Below are 22,824 nucleotides of genomic sequence, written 5' to 3'. Positions count from 1 at the left end.
CGCTTCCGGGATTTCATGACCGACAAGTGGTCTGTTGACATCAAAGCAGCTTCTGGGAACAGGTGGTGATGAACCACAATTGTGCATTGTTGGGAGCACAACTGCGGCCGTAACCACTTTCTCTCCCACTCATGAGATACCTGTTTTATTTAGTTTAAGGATTTGAAATCTACAGCAGCAGCAAGCCAGCCGGTGCAAGAACCAATATCATATAATGGAAGTATTGTAATTATCATCATCAGATTTATAATGATTATTATTTAGCCTGGGGAAGAGAAGGCTGAGAGAAGGTATGACAGCCATCTTCAAATATCTAAAGGGCTGTGACATGGAAGACAGTGCAAGTTTGTTTTCTCCTGCTCTGGAGGGTAGGACTCGAACCAGTGACTTCAAGGGACAAGAAAGAAGATTTCGACTAAAGATCAGGAATAAATTTCTTCCTTTTTTTGAAATTTATTCACTTTTCTTAAACACACATTACATACAAAAAAGAAAAAACAAAGGAAAAAACCACACAAACTAATCTTACATTGGATATTTCTAGATTTAAGATAGTTATTACAGTTATTACAGTATACATCTCTTTTTTTGAATATTTTATTAGTTGAATATAACAACAACATATAATCAAATACAAGCAATCAAATGCACTTCTCCCCTAACCCCCACCCCCCAAAAAACAGCCCCAAATACGTCCATGTAACTACGTTAGTAATATAATCAAATAAAAAATTATTTCTACAGTTGCTGGTTTACAAAATATTATTACAGTATACATAATCAAATTATCAAACCTCTAGAATAAATTTGTATTAAATAAAAGAAACAAAGAGAGAGAGAGGAAAAGAAAAAGGGGGGAAAGAAAAAGAAAAACACATGACAAATTTTTTTTGAAAATTTACAAGACTAAAGATACCTATTGAACAAAAAGCATTATTTAGTTAATTCGAACCAGGAAGAACTTTCTGACAGTTAGAACTGTTTGACAGTGGAATGGACTCCCTCAGCAGGTGGCGAACTCTCCTTCCTTGGAGGTTTTTAAGCAGAGGTTGGGTGGCCATCTGCTATGGATGCTTTGGTTGAGATTCCTGCATTGTGGGGTGGTTGGACTAGATGACCCTAGGTGTCCCTTCCAACTCCACAGTTCTATGACGCTATGATTTTGTGAAAAATCTCTAAGCGGTGTACTGTACAATAAAAAGAACAGACAATATCATTCAAACAATACAGGAGGCGGTCCTTAAGATAGCCTGATCCCAACCAGCGGATTCTTCCCACTCATGAGGAACATCCAAGAAATTCCAAGGAGGACAAAGGAAAAGGAAGAAAGAATTTTGCAAAAAGAGAGAGAGAGAGAGAGAGAGAGAGAGAGAGAGAGAGAGAGAGGGAGGGAGGGGGGGAGAGAGAGAGAGAGAGAGAGAGAGAGAGAGAGAGAGAGAGAGAGAGAGATTTGCATCTTTCCAGTTAAAATTACAGTAGTCACGAAATTAAAAGACGCCTTCTTCTTGGGAGAAAAGCGATGACAAACCTAGACAGCATCTTAAAAAGCAGAGACATCACCTTGCCGACAAAGGTCCGTATAGTCAAAGCTATGGTTTTCCCAGTAGTGTTGTATGGAAGTGAGAGCTGGACCATCAAGAAGGCTGATCGCCGAAGAATGGATGCTTTTGAATTATGGTGCTGGAGGAGACTCTTGAGAGTCCCATGGACTGCAAGAAGATCAAACCTCTCCATTCTGAAGGAAATGAGCCCTGAGTGCTCACTGGAAGGACAGATCCTGAAGCTGAGGCTCCAAGACTTTGGCCACCGCATGAGAAGAGAAGACTCCCTGGAAAAGACCCTGATGTTGGGGAAGATGGAGGGCACAAGGAGAAGGGGATGACAGAGGACAAGATGGTGGGACAGTGTTCTTGAAGCTACCAGCATGAGTTTGAACAAAGTGCGAGAGGCAGTGGAAGACAGGGGTGCCTGGCGTGCTCTGGTCCAGGGGGTCACGAAGAGTAGGACAGGACTAAACGACTAAACAACAAAAACAACATAATGTTATTTGAGCATATAAATGGCTCCTTTCCCACCCTTTATTGACTTGTGTACATTACACATCATCTGCTGCTTGGGCCTGGTAACCTCAATGGATGCAACGCCTTCTACATTGGACTGAACATCTCACTGCACACAGCTCATCCCCGTCCTTCTGCGCTGTTTTGATTTGGTCACAAACCGCACTACATCTTTTTCTAATATTATCCCGACGGAGGCCTTTGTTCCCGGAGCCGGGCCATAATATTGCAAATATTTAGTCTCCAGCTCTTGCCAGGTATAGCTTTATTAGTTTTGCTGCATGCGTCGGATCATGGTTTGGATTATTACACAATCAATTCCTGAACAATAAGACATTCCCATCCACTATTGAGTGTTTCCATATTTCCACCGTCCCCTGCAAATTCCTGAGTCCAATAGCAGAAAAATAAAATAATAATTAGCCGTGGCTCTTTGGCCTGCAGACGTCACCTCCCTGGTGGAAGAATGCCCCCGTAGCATCTGGGATCCAATCTTCCAAGCCAAAATTCAATAATTCGTTGGTTACCTTTGACAATATTTCTTTACGGCCGTTTCCTTCAACACCCGTCAATATTTGCATTCTAAAGATGGCCAGGCCCTGGCTTCCAGGTTTTGCATCTTGGACGCATGCCCTGGGCCTAACGGGAAAGCCAGCCTTAAGACTGCAAGACCAAATAATTCCCTTCGCTTGTGCAAGGATTTCCCTTCTGGTTACTTGGCTGGGTTTGTGACTTCTGGACCGCCCGGATCTTTCATTAAAAATGCCTCTTCTCTTACGAAAGGTTGAAGTTGTGCTGGGTAAGTTGGAAGGAACCTCCTGAGAAGAACCACACAAGTGAAAACCCAGCCATTTGTACTTAAGAAACAAGGAGAGGCGTAGCAAAACAAAGGAAAATATGATCCATCTTACAAGAGGGTTGAGAAACTCAGCTGAGGTCACTGTGTGGAACCAGAATGTGGCAGATAGACTGGAGACTGGGAGCGGCCGCCGAGACCGTATAACACCGGTCCTGAAAGACCTACATTAGCTCCCAGTACGTTTCCGAGCACAATTCAAAGTCTTGGTGGTGACCTTGAAAGCCCTAAATGGCCTTGGTTCAGTAGACCTGAAGGAGCGTCTCCACCCCCATCATTCTGCCCACACACCAAGGTCCAGCTCCAAGGGCCTTCTGGCAGTTCCCTCCGTGTGAGAAGCAAAGCTACAGGGAACCAGGGCCTTCTCGGTAGTGGTGCCCGCCCTGTGGAATGCCCTTCCACCAGATGTCAAGGAGATACACAACTATCTGACTTTTAGAATACATCTGAAGGCAGCCCTGTTTAGGGAAGTTTTTAATGTTTGATGTTTTATCATGTTTTTAATATTGTGTTGGTAGCCACCCAGAGTGGCTTGGGAAACCCAGCCAAATGGACGGATATATAAGCTAGCAAGCAAGCAAGCAAGAAAACAACAAACAAACAAATTTCTTCTTCTTCTTCTTCTTCTTCTTCTTCTTCTTCTTCTTCTTCTTCTTCTTCTTCTTCTTCTTCTTCTTCTCTTCCTCCTCCTCCTCGTCTTCTTCCTCCTCCTCCCTGAGACTCTAAAATTAGGAATTGGGATTGTGGAGTTGTGCTGCTATGGGGTGATGCCTCTTAATTTAGGGGAGGAGTTAGTGGGAAGAGGTGGAGCCTAGAGGATAGGCATCTTGTAGTCACTACAAGAATAGACAATATCAAGCCAGATCAGAGACGGGGAGCCTAAGGCCTCCCTGGCCTCTCAACTCTTGCTTGAGAGTCTGTCTGGCCTGTCTACCTTGCTGGGGTTCTGTTTGCCATTGTTTGACTCTGGCGTTAAGTGGCCTTTAGTGCAGTGTTTCCCAACCTTGTGCCTCCAGCTGTTTTTGGACTACAATTCCCATCATCCCTTGCCACTGGTCTTGCTAGTCAGGGATGATGGGAGTTGTAGTTCGAAAACAGCTGGAGGCACAAGGTTGGGAAACACTGCAGTTTAGTGAGCCCAGATTGTAAAATCCCCTTTGAGCCTTGCAAACAGCTGTTAAGATGTGTTCCTGAAGAGATTGACTGTCCCATCTGGAAATGCCTGTGGCTTCTTAATGGCGGCAAGGCAGGTTTTGGCCAAACTGAAATTGAACAGCAACTGGGAAATCCCTCTGGATCTGCCAAACTAGGTGCGAAATCTGCCACGCTCGTAGTTTGCCCGTCGTGTTTGGATTCTGTCAGCCAGGAGGTTGCATGCTCAGAATTAAGTACCAGGGTGCCTCTGAGCACATTGTGGAGTTGCAATAAGTTATGGTCAGAACCGGAAGCATAAGTCCTTTCACACAAAAACCTGCTCCTGTTATTTCCTCCAAACAACCAAATTTAAGAAGGGGGAAGATATTTAGTTAGCATTGTTGCTGGACAGCTGGGAATCTGAAACTCTTCATCATCTATTGCCAGTCACCCAGTGATGACACTGGGAGATCCCATCTGCCTTCAGCTCATGCTCAGTGTGTAGATAATGAAATCCCAGATGGTGGTGAGGTCAGATTCTTGCATTCACAACACTGAAGTGACATCCCTGAGGGTGCAAGCCTGGGCACTTTGCCTGGAGGTCCTGTGCTGCCCATGTTGGAAATTCAAGCCCTTCTCATGAGAAGCTGGCAGCAGTCCCAGGCTCCCGGCTTGATTCCCTGTTGACCTCCCTGACTGCATTCCCCAGCAGACGCAGGCAAGGTCTCGATCGGCGATTCTTCTCAAACGTGAGAAGAACACACCCCTCTTTCCTGCCTCCCCCCAGGCAGGGGAAAGAGGTAGACAGAAACGTATTTACATGCTTTTATTTCTGTCTTTGCAGCGTTACAAAAAACATGACTGCTCTCTTCAAATTCCAGCAGTGTTGTTACAAGAACTTCCTGTACATCCTGTACAGCTCGTATTACACTCTGAGGTAATTCCGGTGCTGCGCACTGTGAAATGACTGCCCCTCTGTTCCCACAGCAGTCCCAACATTCCCATCATGTTTACACTTCAAGCTAGGACTTTGCAGCTGCATTGCTTCATTATCGTAACAGCCCATATGATAAAACCCTCCTCTTGGCCTCACCGATGTGGTCCAAAGGAAAGCAGAGCAAGACGTTTGGCACCAGCTTGCCTGCAGGAATTGCTGGAAGGAGGCGTACAAGGGACCATCCAATCATCTTAGGGGTCCCACCTAAGATTTGTATGGGGTTTACTCCTTGGCCTTTTCTTCTCCTGAAGATGTCCCACAAGGTAAGTACTGTAAGTAGACAACTATAGGATTATTCTCCATGAATTTGTCTAATCTTCTTTTACACTCACCCCAGTTGGTGGTCATCACTATATCTTGCAGGAGTTCATTCCATAATTTAAGTAGGCCCTCAGCAGCAAAGATCTTTTGTTTCTCATGAATATGCCAGAGTTCATCCTGCACTCGAGTAGGACCCTGGTAGAGACACATGCCCGACTGGCATGTTCCCTCCCTCCTGGTCGATCGTTCAGGAGCTTCAAAAGCTTTCTTCAGCCAAACATCACAGCGACCGATGCCAACAAACATCGGAACACTTAGGGATCCACAGAGTTGTGCATCATGTGTGTGACAGACCTCAGGAACTCAGCATTTTGGCTAATCTACTTTATTTACATATAGACACACACGGAGCACTGCAACATGGCTCCCTCCCTCTCTAGCATCAGACAGCAAAGAGAAAAAGAACAAAGGACAATCGCCCCACTTCACGGAACACAGTAACGCAAACATCCTGTCTCTGTTACTTCCCACTTTGTGGAGTCAAAACATACACCATCATGTGATAAGACAACAATCCCATGACTGCAATCATGGAGCAGGAATTCTAACAGTCTATGAGTTGTCGTGTCAAGTTCTCCTCTCCATCTATTTTCTTCATACCAGGCATTGACTCTTAACCTCCGCCCTCCCTAAAATCTACTCTGCAGAAAGAAGAGAAACGGGAGTGGTGAGGGTGCAAAAAAAAAGTGCAAGAGTGTTGCACTTCCTTGTTCCTCTACCGCTGTTTTGGCAATTGGATCTCCAAAAAAGCACTTGGAGAATTTAAATGTGTGGCCCCAAGGAAAGCAGAGCAAGATGTTTTGCACCAGCTGGGATGCAGGAGTTGACAGAAGGCGGCGTACAAGGTGCCATCCAACCACCCGAATTTGTGTATGTTAGGATATAGTTCTATTACACCTTAAGAACAGGCATGTGGAGTTGTCGTATGTCACGTCTGTTTACTTCCAGCACAGTCTGCTGGGAACTTCCGTTGTATATAGCTTTTGCCTATGCTGGGAAGCAGACATGTTTTTCCTTTGTCCTGCTGCTGAATAAATGCTTGTAAATATACTTACAATGTCTCTGTCCTCCACTTCCGTTGTGAAAAGTTATTCATTCTGCTGATAAGAGTATGCTCAGCTTCTGAAGGCTTCTGAGGCTTGAGTCGCAGTTTTGATGCTTTTCCGAGAACCAGAGTTCGCCCATCTGCCTATTGCCCCCGTCTCCCCAGACACATCCCAACATATGATCGTTACTCCTTTTCTTCTCCCGAAGTTGTCCCACTGGGCACCGCAGGTTTAGGACCAGAGTTTTCCATCTCCAAGATGGACTCCCTTCCCAGGTTGATGAGCCCTATCTGCTTCTTCACACAGTGCAAAGTTAAGCTATGGAACTCACTCCCACGGTGATGGCCACCAATTCAGATGGCTTTAAAAGCAGATTAGACAAATTAATGGAGAAGAGGGCTCTTGCTGGCTACTTATTGACTATGTTCAACCTCAACTGCTGGAGGCATTATGCCTCTGAATCCCAGCTGCTGGGAATCATGGGAGTGTGACCCTTGCGGTAAGATCCTGCTTGCAAGCTTGTCAGAAGAGACATCCGGTTGGTCCCTGTGAGAACAGGATGCTGGACTCAATGGACCACTGGCCTGACAGAGCCATTCTTATCTTCTTATCAGCTGGACTCCGTCACTCACTGGCAACCAGTAGCACATGGTCCCATAAGATGTAAAAATGTAAAGGTAAAGGACCCCTGTATGGTTAAGTCCAGTCAAAGGGGACTATAGGGCTGTGGCACTCATCTCGCTTTCAGGCCAAGGAGCCGGCGTTTGTCTGCAGACAACTTTCCGGGTCATGTGCCCAGCAGGACTAAACCACTTCTGGTGCAACAGAACACCGTGATGGAAACCAGAGTGCACAAAAATGCCATTTATCTTCCCGCCACAGCAGTAAAGGCAAAGGGACCCCTGACCATTAGGTCCAGTCGTGGCCGACTCTGGGGTTGCGGCGCTCATCTTGCTTTATTGGCCAAGGGAGCTGGCGTACAGCTTCCTGGTCATGTGGCCAGCATGACAAAGCCCCTTCTGGCGAACCAGAGCAGTGCACAGAAACGCCGTTTACCTTCCCGCCAGAGCGATACCTATTTATCTACTTGCACTGGCTTGCTTTCGAACTGCTAGGTTGGCAGGAGCAGGGACAGAGCAACGGGAGCTCACCCCGTTGGGCAGATTTGAACCACCAACCTTCTGATCGCCAAGCCCAAGTGGCTCAGTGGTTTAGACCACAGCACCACCCACATCCCTTTTAAGATGACTACAGCAGTGATCTATCTGCCCAACCCAGTGAGCAGAAGCAGGATTGTACCCTTACCGATGCTTATGGGTTGTTAAAGGCTGTTTCCAAAGGAAGCCCCGTGTAGAATGCATTGCATTAATCATTGCTAGCTCCGATGTGGTTCAAGGAGAAGAGCAGATTTCTCCATAAAATATCCCTTCCAAGCCTGACAAGACATCACATCCTAAGGCGAAGTTACACTAAGCAGACGCAGCCCATTAAGGAGGGGAACCCGAATATGCACTTACTCCTGTCAGGGCAAATCCTAGTTGAAAACCTTGGTCCTTTAAGAAATAGCCGTGAGAAGATGTTTGCTCTTTAGCTCTATTACGCTAATCTATTCCCTTGTCAGTCCCAGCGACGCAGGGATGATAAATATGGGATCTCCTCAGCTCAGACTCCTGGCGTGTTGCCTATCGTGGGCTGAGGAGCTGCGTAGCAATCTCATCACGAAAGCCACCTGCTTCCGAATGTCATCGCAGCAGAGCTGCACTGGCAGCGGAGGAGCTCACTAGCTCATCTTTCTGTTCAAGCTTTCTGGCTTGGAAAAAGGAGCACGTCTAGGATTGGGGGGATCTCCTTGCTAAGGGACATAGGAGCCAAGTCTTAGGGGCCCAGGTCCCTTCAGTCCCCTCCATAAAATATTTGAGGGGGCTAGGATGGAAGGTGAAGAGATGTGTGGGTGTGGTTTTTGAATGTAGACAACTGCTCAAGGGGATGAGGCACACTCGTTGCTCCACCCACTTTTCCCTTTGGCTCCACCCACTACTGGCCTGTGGCCCCTGGAAAATTGCCTGCAAGGGAATGTGGCCCTGGCTCTCATTCTCCAGTCCTGTCCTGTAGCTTTTGCTGGCCTGGATGTTTAAGAGAAATACTTGCTGCACACAGAGAAGAAGCATGTCAGGGAGAAGGCTTCTTATTCCTCTTCTGTGAAAATTCACTTATCCCCATGTAGAGAATCATGCCCAAACCTTGCTATACGCTCTGCAGATTCACTTATCCAAACAGCTGGCTTCTTTGTTTATTTGTGCTCCGCTGATCTGTGGCAGCCATTTGCGGAGAGAGTGGGTAGCGAGATCAAATCTAGACATTTTGCCCTTAGTCTCTCTCTTTTGCTGATTGGCTGAAGACATTTCGGGAAGAACCCATGGAGAGAGGGAGGAGAGAGATCGGACAAATCCCACATTAGAAATATTTCCATACGAAATGATGGAAATCGTGGACTCGTTATGCGAACACTCATCTGACGAAACGTTTCCAGGGAATGCATTGTGTTTGGTAAGTAGGACTTGCACACAAAAGTACAAGATCTCAGACTATCGAAAGACTGGAAGGAAATGTAAGATACCAGTGAAGGCGCCCGGTGGGTGCCACAACATAAGAGCCCTCTCTTTTTCCATCATTCTTTGAGTCTTCCTCAGAGGGGGGAACCTGGAGAAGGGTCTCAGGTGTTCTAAGACAGCCTTTCTCAACCTGTGGGTCCCCAGATGTTGTTGAAGTACAACTCCCATCACCCCTAGTTAGCAAGGGATGATGGGAGTTGTAGTCCAACAACATCTGGGGACCCACAGGTTGAAAACTGCTGATCTAAGAGTTCCAGGAGATCTTGGGAGTCCTGAGATGTAAAGGGCTTTAAAGATCAAAACCAGCATTTTGACTTGGAAGCCTAGAGGCAGCCAGTGTAGCTGGAACAATACTGGTGTTATAAGATCTGTTCGCCTCCAACCTGTCAACAGTCAGCCAGCCACATTCTGCACTAATAGAAGCTTCCAAGCCGTGTTCAAAGGGAACCCCATGTAAAGAGCATTGCAATGGCCCGGTCTTGAGGTTACCAGGGCATACATCTGTGTAACCCAATTTTCCATCTGACCTGCTCATTTTCTGTTGCACAAAACAAGATCCTCTGTCTGAAAACATGGATTATAAATATGATTTAATAATATCATGCATTTGTATTTTAAAAGTCATTTATGTTTTTAAAATCATTGCATACACTTACTAGGTATCCTTGGTTACGAATACGTTCTCAAGCAGCCAGCCAAATTACGTGACCTGAAAGCAATGCATAAGCTTGAAGGTTGCCTTGGAATTTTGCTTTCCTATAGTTAATGGGCTCCAGTTTTTCAATAAATGTGTTTGGTGCACATCCTTCAGTAGTTATTGAATTATATAGCAAGTTTTGTCAACTTGCTATATTCCCACATTTTTCTATACCATTGCGTCAGCTGGTTTGTCCATTTTCCATTTTCTTGCTAGGACTACTCTACTTCTCTCCCTTCAACTCATCACTTTGCGGTTGGCTGCTGAAAGTGTTCCCTTTGCCTGAATGTTGTGCTGAATCATGGATTTTTAAGAGGTGACTTCTTCTTCTTCTTTTGAAAAGTTTTTGTTGTTAAAATAATTCATTAATACACATATATTACAAACATACAAACATACATTTCATACAATCCTTAAAAGTGTTCAAACATACCTACACTCAATCCCACAGATAATTCCTTTTCCCATCACCATCCACCACCCCTCACCCCACCTTTGTGTTAGACTTCCAATCTACTCAATTGCAATTTCTATCCACTTCTGTTACTTTCTTTCACATACCTTTAACCTAATTTCATACTTCTTTTTCTATTACCCTTTGTTATCCATCTTATTTAGTATTTCAGTATTTGAAACGGAACTTGTTTATTCTAATAGGAGTTCTGATTTTTCGATATGGTTTTGCAAGTATCTTTTAAACACCTTCCAGTCCCTGTCTGCCTTCTCTTTTGAGATCCTTCCAATTTCTCCCATTGTTTTGGATATATTGTAGTATTCCAATAATTTGGCAAGCCACTCTCTAATAGAAGAGGTGACTTCTATTCCCACCTCCTGCCAATGTAGTTGGCAAAAAAAATGAGAGGCACAAATACAAGATGGGTGACACCTGGCTTGAGAGCAGTACATGTGAAAAGGATCTAGGAGTCTTGGTTGACCACAAACTTGACATGAGCCAACAGTGTGACGCGGCAGCTAAAAAAGCCAATGCAATTCTGGGCTGCATCAATAGGAGTATAGCATCTAAATCAAGGGAAGTAATAGTGCCACTGTATTCTGCTCTGGTCAGACCTCACCTGGAGTACTGTGTCCAGTTCTGGGCACCACAGTTCAAGAAGGACACTGACAAACTGGAATGTGTCCAGATGAGGGCAACCAAAATGGTCAAAGGCCTGGAAACAATGCCTTATGAGGAACGGCTAAGGGAGCTGGGCATGTTTAGCCTGGAGAAGAGAAGGTTAAGGGGTGATATGATAGCCATGTTCAAATATATAAAAGGATGTCACATAGAGGAGGGAGAAAGGTTGTTTTCTGCTGCTCCAGAGAAGCGGACACGGAGCAATGGTTCCAAACTACAAGAAAGAAGATTCCACCTAAACATTAGGAAGAACTTCCTGACAGTAAGAGCTGTTCGACAGTGGAATTTGCTGCCAAGGAGTGTGGTGGAGTCTCCTTCTTTGGAGGTCTTTAAGCAGAGGCTTGACAACCTTATGTCAGGAGTGCTCTGATGGTGTTTCCTGCTTGGCAGGGGCTTGGACTCGAGGGCCCTTGTGGTCTCTTCCAACTCTATGATTCTAGGATTCTAGTACCTCTACTGTTATTGCACCCTTGATAGGTCACGGGGAGAAGAATCATAGTTTCCAGGATCCTCCAGCTGTCCAGAGGAGGCTGTGAAATCTCTAGATCAGTGTCTGAATGCAGTGGTGAACTGGACGAGAGCCAATGAACTGTGTCTGAATCCTAGGAAGATGGAGAATCTTTGGGCGTGTGGTTCCCATGTTAGGAAAACTGGCGGGTTACCTGTTCTGGATGGGGCTGCAGTGTCTCTGAAGGAGCAAGTGCATATTTTGGAAGTATTCCTGGATACATCTTTGTCACTAGAGGCCCAGATGTCCTCTGTGGGGGGCTGTCAGGGACTGGCTGGATGCAGAGGACCTCCAAGAGGAGGAAGAGGGAACCCCCCAGAGGAGGAAGGCTCGGAGCTAGGGGATTGGTGGTGGGACTATACAAAAAAACACACCCTGTACATAAATAGTCTCTTAATCCTCTCCAGGTTGTTGTTGTTGTTTGTTGTTTAGTCGTTTAGTCGTGTCCGACTCTTTGTGACCCCATGGACCAGAGAACGCCAGGCACTCCTGTCTTCCACTGCCTCCCGCAGTTTGGTCAGACTCATGTTTGTAGCTTCGAGAACACTATCCAACCATCTCGTCCTCTGTCCTCCCCTTCTCCTTGCGCCCTCCATCTTTCCCAACATCAGGGTCTTTTCCAGGGAGTCTTCTCTTCTCATGAGGTGGCCAAAGTATTGGATCCCTTCATAGATCACTGCCTTGCCATGGCGAAGGGGCTTGAATAACTCAGAGAAGCTATGAGCTATGCCGTGCAGGGCCACCCAAGATGGACAGGTCATAGTGGAGAGTTTTGACCAAACGTAATCCACCTGGAGCAGGAACCGGCAAGCCACTCCAGTATCCCTGCCAAGAAAACTCCATGGACAAAGGCCTCTCCAGGTTAAAGGGACTCAACTCCTTCAGCCTTTCCTTGGAGAGCTTGCCCCCAGGTCCTTCACCATCCATGCTACATTCCAGTTTTGTCAATAGCCTTGTTAAAGCATGGTGCTCAGAACGGAACAAAGGACTCCAGGTGAGGTCTGAGCAAAGCAGAAGAGAGCAGAACCATTTGCTTCTTGTCATCTGGCCACTGTAACTTCTGAGGATGCAACCTCGAGTTGCACTGACCTCTTCAGATGCTGCGTCGCTTTGCCAAATCACGCTTAGCCTGCAGTCTACCAACCCCCCCGAGATCCTTTTCACAGCTGTCAAGCCATCTTGCATTTGTGCGTCTGACTTAATGCAGAACTTTCTCTTTATCTCTGTTGAAATGCATTCATTTCTTCCTTGGTTTTTTGGCCCAGTTCTCCATCCTGTCAAGATAAACTTAGATCTTGTTTCTGTCTCTGAAGGTATTAACCACCCCTCCCCAGTTGGGTGTCATTTGCAAATCTTTCCTCTGCTTCATTGTCCAAGTCATTTATAAAGATGTTAAGCAAGACTGCACCCCAACTGTCACGCCTGTCCCACTGACGAGGCAAGGCTGTTGATGAGACCTCTTTGGGGTGCAAGTCCACCCACCACTTGCCAATCCACCGCCGAAGAGTATTATCATCTTGCAAACATTTTTTCCAGCTTGCCAAGAAGAATATCATGGGGGAACCTTGTCAGATGCCTTCAAGATGAATTCAAGATGTTCAATGTCCACATATAGAGGAGAGCCAGAGCTTACTGCAGAGATGAAAGGGAGACAACAACATGCTTTAGAATGGAGAACTCCAGATGCAAAGTCGTGAGAGATATGCTTCTGCCCATTCAATCATACGGTTGCTGGCAGACACTGTGACAGCCATCCTTGAGGATCAGAGATATGTGCTTTAAAAAGAGGGGCATTCCTTACTTTTGAGGTGGACTTGGAGCAAGATAGGCTGACCACTCCCCTGAAAAAAAGATGGCCTGGCCTGATATCTCAGGTTGGTCACTGAGGTAATCTACAGGAGTATCATCTGTTGTCCTCTGAGTTGGTGAGACTCATTTGGCATCAATGCAAAATAGAACTTTTCATTTCATTCCGGCCCTCTGGAATGCTCTGCCAACAGAAATCCCACAGGTGCCTTCTGTTTCAATCGTTCAACATCTGCAGAAAACATTTGCCCTCTGCCAGGCACTTAAGGATATATCTTTCAATAACAATAATAATATTATAATAATTTATTATTTATACCCCGCCCATCTGGCCAGGTTTCCCCAGCCACTCTGGGCGGCTCCCAATAGAATATTAAAAACATGATAAAACGTCAAACGTTAAAAACTTCCCTGAACAGGGCTGCCTTCAGGTGTCTTCTAAAAGTCAATTAGTTGCCTATTTCCTTGACATCTGATGGGAAGGAGTTCCACAGGGCAGGTGCCACTACCGAGAAGGCCCTCTGCCTGGTTCCCTGCAACCTCACTTTTTGCAATGAGGGAACTGCCAGAAGGCCCTCGAAGCTGGATAGGGGTGGAGATGCTCCTTCATGTCTACTAGGGCCGAGGCCGTTCAGGGCTTTCAAGGTCAGCACCAACACCTTGAATTGTGCTCAGAAACTTACTGGGAGCCAGTGGAGGTCTTTCAGGACTGGTGTTATGTGGTCTCGGTGGCCACTCCCATAACAATTAGCTGTTGGCCAGGACCAGCCCTAGACATCTTGGTACCTGAGGCAAACCAGAAAATGCAGCCTCCTCCCCACCAGGGAAGAAGGAGGGAGTGAACATCTATATCGGGGTCAAGGGTGGGAGAAGAAGAAGAAGAAGAAGAAGAAGAAGAAGAAGAAGAAGAAGAAGAAGAAGAAGAAGAAGAAGAAGAAGAGTTTGGATTTGATATCCTGCTTTATCACTACCCTAAGGAGTCTCAAAGCGGCTAACATTCTCCTTTCCCTTCCTCCCCCACAACAAACACTCTGTGAGGTGAGTGGGGCTGAGAGACTTCAGAGAAGTGTGACCGGCCCAAGGTCACCCAGCAGCTGCATGTGGAGGAGCGGAGACGCGAACCTGGTTCCCCAGATTACGAGTCTACCGCTCTTAACCACTACACCACACTGGCTGCTGTAGAGGTAGCTTCAGGCGTGCTGCTGCTGCTGAGAAGATGGTAGTTCCAACATCCAAGAAGCGTGCCACAGCTTTCACTGCCACCATGGTGGCAGCAGCAGCAGCAGATAATGCATTCCTTTGAGGCTGGATCTGCTGCCCCTCATGGATTTTGCCACCTGAGGTGATAGTCTCACTGCAGTTGACCTGTGATTTTGCCTTTTTTTTGGTATCTATTATATCGTTGTGGGATGGGGGTGGTCAGTCTAGAAGATGCCATGAGTCTCTTCCAATTCTTGAGGTCCCGTACCTAGTGAGGGTTGGAATCTAGCAGAGTTTGCTGAACTAGTCAGGCAAGTTTCTTTGTGAGATAATGACCTTAGCTGGCCTCTCAAGTGTCCTCATCAGCATCCCAAAAGAATGAGCTCCATTGCAAGATCTGCAACTAAGAGATGGTGCCCTCCAGGATAATGGGCGGACCTTTCCTGTGGTTGAGTCTCCTTCTTTGGAGGTCTTTAAGCAGAGGCTTGACAACCATATGTCAGGAGTGCTCTGATGGTGTTTCCTGCTTGGCAGGGGGTTGGACTTGATGGCCCTTGTGGTCTCTTCCAACTCTATGATTCTATGATTCTATGATTCCTCACTCGCCTCCTCTCTCTAACACCTCCAACGGGTTTTCTGCTCACTGGCCAGCATAGAACTCACTCCTACGGGAGGCAGTGATTGTCACCAAAGCCACTTCCACCCTTCGGAGGAGGTGGAGTTGCGGGCTTCAAGCACACGATTGGGGGGATTCCCAGCCGCATCACCTCCTGGCCAACCAATCGGCTGGCTCTGGGGGTGTGGCCTGCCTTATTTGAAGCAGGACACAGCCGGGGATCAGGGGACGCAGGTGGCGCTGTGGGTTAAAGCCTCAGCGCCTAGGACTTGCCGATCGAAAGGTCGGTGGTTCGAATCCCTGCGGCGGGGTGCGCTCCCGCTGCTCGGTCCCAGCGCCTGCCAACCTAGCAGTTCGAAAGCACCTCCGGGTGCAAGTAGATAAATAGGGACCGCTTACCGGCGGGAAGGTAAACGGCGTTTCCGTGTGCGGCTCTGGCTCGCCAGAGCAGCGATGTCACGCTGGCCACGTGACCCGGAAGTGTCTCTGGACAGCGCTGGCCCCTGGCCTCTTGAGTGAGATGGGCGCACAACCCCAGAGTCTGTCAAGACTGGCCCGTACGGGCAGGGGTACCTTTACCTTTACCTTACAGCCGGGGATCTCCCTCTTGGCTGCTTACCAGCTGTGGCCTGGTAGGAATTTTTCCACTTGGCAAATTGGCACCAGCCACTTGGTTTTCACCTACCTCGTAGCAAATCGTCACAACTTTCTTGGTATTGGCGGTTAGGCATTGGTATTGTTCTGTAGATGGAAGAAGGGAGGTTACGCCATCACCTGCCCTTCATATTGAAGGGTAGTCTTGTAAACGATTCTGGGAGACGTGGCCCTGTCCGAAGCCTAAGGTGGTGAGGGCCTAAGGCACCCCCCCCCCCGAGGGGTGACCCTGGGGGAGTTCCTAGTTAATGTGCATCAGCAGGACTCCCCCTACCGGTGGTTAACCCTTCCCGGACTTCTAGCAGTCAGATATAGTCAGCCAGGGCCAATGCCTAAGCCAATACTGCTCATCACCTGTAACCAATAAAAGTTGTGGCCTTATTTAGCCCATTAACCTTAATAATTGTGTCATGTGTCTTTATATCCAGTTGTGTCATGTGTCTTTAGTTTGAACCCGGTTCACCAGATTACGAGGCTACCACTGTTAACCACTACACCACACTAATGGAGGAGCAGGCTAGCAATTCTTCTGAAGACCATTTGCTGGAAACCACAGGGGGGGGGGGAGAGTTGCTCGTGTGCTCAGATACTGCTTGCTAGTTTACCACAGGTACTGTATCTGCTTGGCCATTGTGGTAACAGGAGGCTGGACTTAGAGGGGCCACCGGCTGATCCAGCAGCCTCTTCTTTTCTTATGTTCTTAATTGATACCCGAGGAAGTGGCCTCCATCCACCCCCCCAAAGCTCTCTGATATTGTGCAATTTGTCTGGGTGTCAGTTCTGGGTGAGAGCCAGTGTGGTGTAGTGGTTAAGAGCGGTAGTCTCGTATTCTGGGGAACCGGGTTCACGTCTCTGCTCCTCCACATGCAGCTGCTGGGTGATCTTGGGCCAGTCACACTTCTCTGAAGTCTCCCAGCCCCACTCACCTCACAGAGTGTTTGTTGTGGGGGAGGAAGGGAAAGGAAAATGTTAGCCGCTTTGAGACTCCTTAAAGGGAGTGGAAGGCGGGATATCAAATCCAAACTCTTCTTCTTCTTCTTCTGCAAAAAATTTTGCTCCTGGTTCACAATCCACAACCCTGAGCCGCATTCTCCAGTTCTTCCTTTTCCCCGAGGACTCAGCAAGGACACGCAACTGAAGAAGGCAGGAAATAAACTGTGTGAAGTAGCCTGTGGAGGATGGAAGACTTGAGAGGGAAGACGGAAGGGGTGCGTCGAGAGATAAAGGGATGTACGAGAGATTAAAACCTTTTCTGGTTTCTGTTCTTTCAGCTGACAGTCAGGAAGCTGGAGATCTCACAGCCTTCTGGAAGATTATCCCATGGGAAGCAGCTGGAGACTCCACCGCTTTGAATGTTTCGGAGACAGCCCATCTTGGCTTAAGGGTGGAAGAGAATTACCTCACAAGGTGGGATGGAGACAGAAACGCTCTGTTTTCACGCATTTCAAGGTCCCTCCAGATGGTCTCCCACCCCCAGGCGACTGATGGGATGACTAGTTACAAAAACAAGTTCTCAGCTGTGATGGCAGGAGCAACGGTACTGCAGGCACACCACTGTTGTGTGAACCACATCCTCGCCAACGACACCAGGCTATTGCAGTGCACTAGGGACGCCGGTGGCGCTGTGGGTTAAACCACAGAGCCTAGGGCTTTCTGATCAGAAGGTCGGTGGTTCGAATCCCCGCGACGGGGTGAGCTCCCGTTGCTCGGTCCCTGCCCCTGCCAACCTAGCAGTTCGAAAGCACCTCAAAGTGCAAATAGATAAATAGGTACCACTCCGGTGGGAAGGTAAACGGCGTTTCCGTGCGCTGCTCTGGTTCGCCAGAAGCAATTTAGTCATGCTGGCTGCATGACCTGGAAGCTGTATCCCGGCTCACTCGGCCAATAAAGCGAGATAAGCGCTGCAACCCCAGAGTCCTCCGCTACTGGACCTAATGGTCAGGGCTCCCTTTACCTTTTACAGTGGTGCCTCGCAAGACGAAAAGAATCCGTTCTGCAATTCTCTTCGTATAACGGTTTTTTCGTCTTGCGAAGCAAGCCCATTGACAGCTTAGCGGATTAGCGCTATTAGTGGTCTAGCAGCTTTTAGCGATCAGCTGTTAAGCGGCTTATCAGCGGATCAGCTGTTAAGCGGCTTAGCTCCTTAGGAAAAGGGGGGGGGAGCGGGGGAAAACCGCAGGGACTCACAAAATTTTTTCGACTTGCGAAGCAACCCCATAGGGAAATTCGTTTTGCGAAGCACCTCCAAAACGGAAAACCCTTTCGCCTAGCGGGTTTTCCGTCTTGCGAGGCGTTCGTCTTGCGGGGCACCACTGTACTGCAACGCACTGGGTTGGGCTAAATTCCGAACAGAATCAGGCTGATTCAGGGAGATGGTGGAGACAGCCTCAGATCGCTCTGGGCTGGGGTGCACCAACCGAAGCAATCTGGGGCTTTTGGAAAGCAGGAGAGGCAAGCAGCCTCTGCAAAGAGCAGCATGAGGCTCTTTGCAAAAGGGCTTTTAAACAGCCCTGCACTTTGCTTTGGCTACATGCCAGGAACAGTCAACTGAAGACACCTAAAGGCAGTCCTGTTTAGGGAAGCTTTTAATGTTTGACAGACTATTGTATTTTAATCTTTTGTTGGAAGCCACCCAGAGTGGCTGGGGAAACCCAGCCAGTTGGATGGGGTATAAATAATAAATTATTATTATTATTATTATTATTATTATTATTATTATTATTATTTCTCCGCTGGCTGCATTGGTCTCTTTCTATGACATGTTTTACTTATCACATCTATATCCCACCTTTCCCTCAAAGGAGATAAAGGTGACATACATGGTTTTGTTCCTCCTCAGCTAATCCACACAACAACCCTGTGAGGCTGAAGTAAGTAAGTAAATTTTTATTTATACCCCGCCCTCCCTGTCGAAGACTGGGCTCAGGGACATAGCTGTCAACTTTTCCCTTTTTTAAAGGGAAATTCCCTTATTCCGAATAGGATTCATCACAAGAAAAGGGAGAAGTTGACAGCTATGCTCAGGGTGGCTAACATCAGATGTCAAATACATTAAAAAACAGAATCAAACAATTGATTAAAATACAGCTTTAAAATTAGAATCAGGATAAAATTAAATGACTACCCATGAGAGGCCGTAACAGGCCCAAATGAGCTTCATGGCGGAGTGGGGATTCAAACCCTGGTCTCCCAGGTCCTAGTCTGATACTCTAACCACTATACCACACTGGCTCTCAGGTTCCCTGCTGGATTGAATCCTCCACTCAGCAGGTCAGCAGCTCACTGAGGGGAATGCACTAGCAAAAGAGACCCCTGGAGTGAGCAAAGGGTTCAGTCCTGCTCAGTGTGGCTTGTGTGCATGTTCCCCTGCTGAGAAGAAGCACCTCCAGCCAAATAGCACCATGGGGCTGTTTAAGCCTTGTTGAAATAAACCCTGGTCCAACTTCCGCGCTGCAAAGGAGGTGGTGTTGTGGGCTTCACGCCCCTCCCGTGCGATTGAGGGAATCCCCAGCTGCGTCACCTCCTGGTCAGCCAATCGGCTGGCTTGGGGGCGTGGCCTGCCCTATTTAACGCAGGCGCGGCCGGGGATCTCCCTCTTTTACCACCTACAGCTGCTCCTGTTTCCCACCTTCCCATCCTATTTTCGTCCTTGCTATGAACCTCAGTTGGTCGCCGTTGAGGGGCCTGATAGGAATTTTTTCCACTTGGCAAATTGGCACCAGCCACTTGGTTTTCCCCTACCTTTTAGCAAATCGTCACAACTTTCTTGGTATTGGCGGTTAGGCATTGGTATTGGCCTGATGGAAGAGGGGAGGTAGCGCCATCACCTGCCCTGCATATTGAAGGGTAGTCCGGTAAAGGATTCCGGGGGGTGTGGCCCTGTCCAAAGCCTGGGGAGGTGAGGGCCTAAGGCATGCCCCCTAGTGGTGACCCCGGGGGGAGTTCCTAGTTGATGTGCATCAGCAGGTCTCCCCCTACTGGTGGTTAACCCTTCCCGGACTTCAAGCGGACAGGCTGAAGTCGGATATAGTCAGTTAGGACCAATGCCTAAGCCAATACCGCTCATCACCTGTAACCAATAAAGTTGTGGCCTTATTTAGCCCATTGTTGTTGTTGTTTAGTCATTTATTCATGTCCGACTCTTCGTGACCCCATGGACCAGAGAACGCCAGGTACTCCTGTCTTCCACTGCCTCCCACAGTTTGGTCAAACTCATGCTGGTAGCTTTGAGAACACTGTCCCACCATCTCGTCCTCTGTCATCCCCTTTTCCTTGTGCCCTCCATCTTTCCCAACATCAGGGTCTTTCCCAGGGAGGCTTCTCTTCTCATGAGGTTGCCAAAGTCTTGGAGCCTCAGCTTCAGGATCTGTCCTTCCAGTGAGCACTCAGGGCTGATTTCCTTCAGAATGGATCGGTTTGATCTTCTTGCAGTCCATGGGACTCTCAAGAGTCTCCTCCAGCACCAGAATTCAAAAGCATCAATTCTTCGGCGATCAGCCTTCTTTATGGTCCAGTTCTCACTTCCATACATAACTGCTGGGAAAAACATAGCTTTAATTATACGGACCTTTGTTGGCAAGGTGATGTCTCTGCTTTTTAAGATGCTGTCTAGGTTTGTCATCGCTTTTCTCCCAAGATGCAGGCATCTTTTAATTTTGTGACTGCTGTCACCATCCGCAGTGATCATGGAGCCCAAGAAATTAAAATCTCTCAGTGCCTCCATTTCTTCCCCTTCTATTTGCCAGGAGGTGATGGGCCCAGTGGCCATGATCTTTGTTTTTTTGATGTTGAGCGTCAGGCCATATTTTGCGCTCTCCTCTTTCACCCTCATTAGCCCATTAATCTTAATAATTGTGTCATGTGTCTTTATTTCCACTGGGGGAGGGGGCGGGAACTCGGCACACTATACAGGAATTGCAACTAAAGAATCCCTGACAGATCGCCATCCAACCTCAAACTCCACCTCCTTGGTGTGACTTACTTGCTCCTGTCCCATTTGCAGGGAAAAATGGAATCGCAGGCAGCCAGCATTATTATTATTATTTATTATTATTATTAAAGATAATCTTTATTGATTTTATGATTACCGTATTTTTTGCTCTATAAGACTCACTTTTTCCCTCCTAAAAAGTAAGGGGAAACGTGTGTGCGTCTTATGGGGCGAATCCAGACTGTGCAGCTATCCCAGAAGCCAGAACAGCAAGAGGGATTGCTGCTTTCACTGCGCAGCGATCCCTCTTGCTGTTCTGGCTTCTGAGATTCAGAATAATTTTTTTCTTGTTTTCCCCCTCCAAAAACTAGGTGCGTCTTGTGGTCTGGTGCGTCTTATAGAGCGAAAAATACGGTACATACTATACATATACACATTACTTTACATTTACATTTACTCCTAAGAGTTGACTTCCTCCTTCCTTCTTCTGGCTTTTTTATGTCGTCTCTAAGTTTTTCACATTGTCTTTATCGATTTTGTATATTGTTGTTCTTTGTTCAACTTTATCCATACAGTGTCTATTTGCATATAGTGTTGCAGGAACCCACGCCCCCAATCATTCAATTTGTACAAACACGACACATACACACACTCACACACGACATATGCAACGTTTCTGTTATAAATTCATAGTAAATCAACCATACATCGGATTTACACCGTTCCACTTTTATTTTGCTCCATGAAGGAAGGACTATCAAAGGGAGATAGTTTGATACAGGACGGCCATAATCCCTTAACCGTACCAACACGTACTCAGGAGCCCTGCCCACTTGGCATGGCAACCTTGATGGTCTTCTGTCTGGGACCATCAAGGACACAACGGACTTGCATATGAGAGTGGATTCAACACTGACTTGAACAAAGGACAATGATCAGATCTTCCCTCTGGGGGCAGGAAACTGCCAACTCCCCTTTGTCCTCTGGAAATGACTCATGGGGAGGAAAGAGGAGGAACCAGCCAGGTGACAAGATACTCAGCTTACTTCCACAACCCCTCCCTCAACCCCTCCTTTTTGTGATGTGTCAATGATGTAGTCATGATGTAGTTGTGATGTAGTTCTGGGGGTGTAGCTTGGGGAATTAGTCGCTAATAAAAGTTGGGGTCTTCTTTTGTTCAGGACTTCCATCTTGCTTCATCTTGTTGTTGGTGGGAGTCCTGGTTGGACTCCCACCCACCCACGCCAGTGTGGTGTAGTGGTTAAGAGCGATAGTCTCGTAATCTGGGGAACCGGATTCGCTTCCCCGATCCTCCACATGCAGCTGCTGGGTGACCTTGGGCCAGTCACACTTCTCTGAAGTCTCTCAGCCCCACTCACCTCACAGAGTGTTTGTTGTGGGGGAGGAAGGGAAAGGAGAATGTTAGCCGCTTTGAGACTCCTTAAAGGGAGTGAAAGGCGGGATATCAAATCCAAACTACTCCTCCTCCTCCTCTTCTTCTTCTTCTTCTTCTTCTTCTTCTTCTTCTTGGTGTCTTTGTCTTTTTGTCCAAGGAAGCCCTCGGATTCCTCCGTTAACAATAGACACTGTATTATTATTATTAATCAAACTTATATTACATCCTTCATCCGCAGGGCAGTTTACAGTAATTTTGCTCCAGGCAAAAATCCCCTTCTCGTGCTGTTTGCAACATTTGGGGAAGCTATCCTCTGTCCCTGGCCATCCTTGCACGTTCCGTACAGAAGAGGTTGGGGAGGCCGTGTCCCAGGGAGCGGTGCATGCAACCTGCGAGAAGGAGAGAGGGCAGGTTTCTCTTCCCCGGCACACCAGCCACATGGCTTCCACAGCAAGACACTTGGAGTGGTTCTGCCTTCAGGGGTCTGTTTTCTAGCAGGAAACAAGGCAGATCCCTCCGGGACCCGTTTATCACTTTCCTGACAAAGCCATTGTTAATTGCATTCAGATTGCAGTTTTCCTCGCCCAAACCCTCTTCTCTCTCTCTTTCCCCCCAAACTCCCAAATGTGTAGCTTCATGGGAAACAATGTCTGTTGCGTTGTGTGTGTGTGTGTGTGTGTGTGTGTGTGTGTGTAAAGGCACTTTCCTCTTTTGCCTGTGCAACAACACACACACACACACCCAGAATAAAACCCCACAAAGGGGCAGCTGGGAGTTTTCTCAAACGGACATCATTATTACCACAGATGAGGCGAGGCATCCAAAGGATATTAGACAGCCTGGAAAGAGGCCAAAA

This window comes from Podarcis gaigeae (genome assembly GCF_964106915.1).
Source record: "Podarcis gaigeae genome assembly, chromosome: 4".
Classification (NCBI taxonomy): Eukaryota; Metazoa; Chordata; class Lepidosauria; order Squamata; family Lacertidae; genus Podarcis; species Podarcis gaigeae.
Note: the sequence above shows the minus strand (reverse complement) of the source record.